Source organism: Athene cunicularia (assembly GCF_003259725.1).
Source record: "Athene cunicularia isolate RWA chromosome 12 unlocalized genomic scaffold, athCun1 chr12_part1, whole genome shotgun sequence".
NCBI classification, from domain to species: domain Eukaryota; kingdom Metazoa; phylum Chordata; class Aves; order Strigiformes; family Strigidae; genus Athene; species Athene cunicularia.
Window position 1 is genome coordinate 3,796,518 of NW_020799116.1, and position 5,277 is coordinate 3,801,794.

At 40.3% G+C, this 5,277-nt stretch overlaps 1 protein-coding gene across 3 annotated transcripts in view; it reads right to left on the minus strand.

Annotated features, from left to right (window-relative positions):
- The window catches only part of C12H3orf67 (chromosome 12 C3orf67 homolog), an 81,850-nt gene extending 81,806 nt beyond the window's left edge, over window positions 1-44 (minus strand). For 2 of the 3 annotated variants that reach the window (XM_026857717.1, XM_026857718.1), the window contains exon 1: window positions 13-44. The gene's annotated coding sequence lies outside the window, so the exon portion shown is untranslated. The remainder of the gene's footprint in view (window positions 1-12) is intronic. The other variant, XM_026857715.1, reaches the window with a different exon arrangement.
- Between the last annotated feature and the right edge of the window lie 5,233 nt (window positions 45-5,277).

A 5,277-nucleotide genomic window follows, 5' to 3' on the forward strand; every position in this document is an offset into this window, starting at 1 on the left:
GCCGGGCCTCACCTGGGCGAGGGAGGCCGAGGCGGAGGCCGAGGCCGCACCTAAGGAGGAGGCGGGCCCACACCCCCTGAGGCGAGGCGGGGGGAACGGGGACAGCTTAAAATGGCGGCGGGCGGGGCGTGCCTCCGTGGCTCAGCCGTGACGGGCGGCTCCTACCTGCGTGTAGCCGCGCCCTTAGCCGTCAGCTCGGGCTCTGTCGGCGGTGGCTCCTCAGAGATGAGGCGTGGTGCTGTCTCCTGTGGCTGGCTGGGCTGTCCGCGGGCCTCCCTGGCCCTCGTGAAGTGAGTAAAACCTGGGCGAAGCTGGCACAGAAAGCTGAGCTGGCCCTCTCGCAGGGTGTCCCTCAGGGCCCCCAAGGTGAAGGGTGGCTGTGTGAAATGGCGCCATGTCACCCAGGGCCTGTGGAGGAGCTTCAAGTGCAAATGTTGTCCAGAATTCAACTCCTGAAGCACATTGGCCATTTGCTCTTTAAGGCTTCATTGTGTAAAGTGGTTTTTTTGAGGACGTGGGAAGCTATGAGCCCGAGCAGCCACATCAAAGTCCGTGGTTTTTAAGGAATTAGAATAGACTTGCAGGTCTGACATTTTTCTCTAAGAGAAGGAAATGAGAAGGACGGCCCCATTAGTTTAACATCACTGTCAAGAACACGCAAACACCTCCTGATGGCTTCAAAAACCTCTGGGAAGAAGGTCACAGGGAACCAATTTCATCCTGGTTTTTATAATGAGATATTAGTCAAAGAAGATCTTGCCTTGAAGTGACTTCTTTTTTGATCACAGCATTTCTTCGTGAAACTTTGTAGCCTTTTCACAGAAAAGTAATAGAATAGAGTTTTCTTCCTCAAAGTGCAACTTAATGTTTCTACAAAGAACAATTATTAAGAACCCTGTGACACATGAATACATGAACTGAAAGTGCCGAGCCATCGATGGGTCCTGCCGTGTCTCGGCCCACCATCACCCTGTTCACCTTCCTTGCTTTTGCTCCTGAAAGGTACAGTTAATAGATCAAGGACAAAAGAGAGAGAATAGAAAAGTTAAAAAGCTATTGGGGAGTTCTGTAGCCAACAGAAAACTACATAGTTTATTATATATGGTTTAACCTGAAGTTGTCTTGAAATTCAGTGCACATAACTGTATCTAAAAATCCCAAATCCTTTGTGGCAGAAGTTATGCTAAGGCCTGAGGAGTTAAGAAATTCCACTTAGCAACTGAAATTCAGGCTAAAGAGCCTAAAGTTATAAAGGTATATGAAGCATCCAGCTGTGAGTGTAACATGTGGAAGTAGCTACCTGCCTGCTCAGGGCAAAACTGGGCTGCACAAGTCCCCTTTGCCAATTGCTGGAGAAAACTGGTTTTAGACATACTGTGAGGGGATTTTTTTTCCCTCCACTTCTGCCAGTTTTACAGAAAAAACCATATTTGTTTTAGATGCTATGACTCAAAAATGGCAGGTAATGTTAAACTAGCAAGAAACCTTGGGTCATTGAATTTGGCCCATCTGTGGCCTGAACCGATCACACTTCCATGGTATGGTTTTGAATTATGGTCACATGCAAAACACTGCAAAAGTAATGATCAGACAATCAAAATGTTTGTTATACTGACTTATTTAAGGTTCTATCTGCATAGATACAGCTGCTGCTGGTACCTGAGCTGAGGGGTTATGTTTGCCTAAACATTTTAGGCTGCTGTGTAGTATACATCTACTAAGGCCCTGGAAAGGTATGAGTGTTCAGCAAATGCTTGGTAATAATTTGGGGAAAGCTGTGAGAACTCATATATGTTTATCTTCTAATACAACCCTTCTATGTTCTGAACTTAACCTCTTACATGGCACAACATATTTCAGTGATTTTTACTGTATCTTGGAGTAGGAAATTGGAACATATGGACATCCCTTATTCTCATAAATGCCCTAAGCACAAGGTGTGGTTAGGACTCCTGTCTTAAATTAAAATACCAAGATGTTAGTAGCGTCATGCTGGGAACTGAATTGATTTAATTTAGGAGAGTATTCAATGTGCACTAGATATCTGATGTGTGATATTAAACCCAGACATTTTTAAAGGACCCCCACTGACATAGCTTGTGTTTATATCCATAGGAATAGTACTGTAATTTCCTTCATCCATTCCTGACTTTGCCTTATTGCATACCATTGCTCACACTTGGAGCAGCCTGCCAGCTGATATATGGCAAGTGGCCTCCCTTCCCTCCAGTGTAAAGCTCCATTTCAGCTCTAATGACCATTTGCCAGTCTGTTCTGTATTGTATTGTTCTGAAGTGATTTGGTTTATGACTTTTTAGACTGTCAGTTCATGTAGTCTGGAAATCTCTTGTCTTTCTAGTTCATACTGTATTTTGTAAAATGCCTTGTTATGTTATGGGAGCTATATAAATTATAAATACTAATTAAGCTAAGAAAGAAGACACCCGGGCACCCTATAAAATTTTCTGTAGATCCTTCTTGCCGTTTTTGACTTAGAGGGAAGGGAGACATGGTATGCCTTGCTGCCTGCTTAGCCTTCACTTGGTAACAGCTGCCATGGAGCTGAGGCATATTTGCCCTAGTGCCAGGCCGATCTTCATTTCCTTTGAGCATTTCCCCTCAGCCAGTGACCTTCCTAGGAATGTGTTTGCCAAGATCACGTTGTGCAGGGTAATTTAACTGTGTGTTCACCATTCTATCCATCCACTGCCATTTGTGGATCTCTGAAAATTTTCCAGCAGAATGCTTCCTCCTTCAGTCATGTACATGAACTCTAAATTCTGTCTCATTTTTATTTGCACATTAGTCTTCTGATACAAATAACATTCAAATAAATAAAACAGTAGAATTCATTAGTTATCCTGGCTGTCTCTATTTGACCTTGAACAGAATAATTACCCTGCCATGCATATATATAATCTCTCCATCAGTTTAAGGCTTTTCTTTCAGAAGGAGGGAGTAACACCTTTGATTCAGAAAACAGCAATTTAGAAAAGACAGTTTTTGTATAAATACATTAAACCTGAGAACCGGTTCACAAGCTATTTTCCTAAGGCCCACAAATACTTCATCAACAGATGTTTTGTAGAATCCTTATTTGAAGATTGTGGATAGTTATGAAAAAACATAGTTGGGCCAATTTCTGTGGTATGTACTTCCAAGATTAGACTTTCATCAAGTTTCTCCAGGAAGAGCCATGGTCAAGGGGACTGTTAAGGGGCTGGATGCAGCTACAGTAGGGCTGGGACTGGGAAAGCTGTGGAAGCATTCCTTCTGCATCTGTCTTTTCACTGCACCACACTGGACAATGCTGAAATGAGAGCAGACATTAATGTCCTGCCATCACCAGACTAATTTCTGTTCATGAAGACTACAAAAAAAATCATATTCTTTCTGTGCAATAACTGTGCTGCACCACTCCAGAAAGCACTGAGTGCTCAGATAGTAATACTTGAAACTGGAAAATTGGCTACTTATGTCTTGTCAGGCTTTATAGGAATCCGCCCATGTGATCAGTTGGCCAAATTTCAGTTCAGAGCAGGCATTTAAACCCTGAAAATTATAGACATATTTACTGAGAATCCCTAACGCATTAGCCAGTGTGCTTGGATGTAGAAAGACAACCAGCACAAAGCTGAACAGAGTTTGAATTTGTTTCTCTTTTTTGCTTTGTTTGGTTTAATATGGGGCAACTAGTATCTGTTTACAGATAAATAAATGTGCTAACATCAGAAAAAAGGCGGTAAATTTCTTTAACTGAAAGACCCATTAATTTTATGCAGTATGTGTGCTAATGACCTTCATTCCTTTAGAGTAGTTCAATAAATTTCTGTAATAACAATGGAAGTGTACAGGAAAAGTGAAAACCTGCTATGGTTTGCTATACTATTGAAGCAATCTGTGCTTAGTTCTGGCATGTTATATTAAAGTGAAAAAAGTTCTCTTTGCACCTGCTATTGTGCTTTATAGTAGTTATAGTCTTCAAACACTCCAGACAATACTGGTCTATTGGTTGTTCTGTTTCAGCTTTCCAGTGTAGAAGGAGATTTTGTCTAATGACTTTTAGAGTTTGTTCACGCCTCTTTGATTCAGATAATTTTTGAAAAGGATTAAAGAAAAACAGCCTCTGGGTGACTGGTGGGAACTTCAAATAGTGTAGCCACTCTTCTCTGTCCAGTAAAGCCATTAAATGATAAACTATTGATTTTTATAATACAATTAAGTTGCCAATGATTTCTTAAGAAATCATGTTACATTTTCTGTATTATGCACTCAGCACATTATCTATTGTAAAATGGATGATGGCGTTCTCGGTCTGGAGTGAAACCATCTTCATGTTCTTCTCAGAATGAAACTATCTTCACACTAGTCATAGTACTGCAGAGGATTTCACCTCGGAAATGAACTGATGGCCTTTATCAGTTTGACCACAATGTGTATGTATATAATAAAATTTTAAACCACTGTAATTGGCTGTTATTGGGACATTCTTCAGGCAGATAGTTTATCATGCCTACAAAGTTTTAGTGACTTGCAGAGACCAGAATAAAAATTGCAATTTCACAAGCAGCCTCACGATTCAGTGTTAAAATGGACTCACAGAGGAATTTCTTTGTCTCTCCGTCACACAGATTGTACAGTGAAGGAGAATGCCATAGATTATTTCCTCTGAAGGAGCATGAGCTATTAGAAGGCAAGATATTGGTTGTGATGGGTCAAAATGGTTTCTTCTCTTCTGACATTTCCTGTGTTCTTTTGTGCTGAGACAGGATAAACAGAACCTTTATTTGTTCTGATTACTGTGGGGTTTGTTTTGCTTTCTTTCCACTTTTTATTTTATTTTTACTGACAAGATAGAAAAAGAAGTCAATATATAGTTTGACATTGTTCATCCCACTTGTCAGATTTTTGGTTACTGTTTTGATACTGTTACTTCATTTTATTGTTCATGTTGTTAGGGTTTAAGATTTCTCCCAGTATGCACCATGTATAAATGCCTCTGTTGTGATATATCTTAAATTCATCTTTTTTAATTAATGTTGGGTTTTGCAAAAATACAAGTACTTATTTTTTTTTTTTTTCCACATTTGGAATATTAATATCAAGAAATGAAAAATATCTGCAGTTTTCAATTATTCCCTTTGAGCTGAGGCACTGGGTTACATACAGTGTTTCCATTTTGGCTTTATGAAATTGTTCTGTGAACAAAAGTCTTCAAAAAGACAGATTTCATGCCCTAAGTTCCTCTAGTCTAACCACCTCAACTTCCTCTGTCTT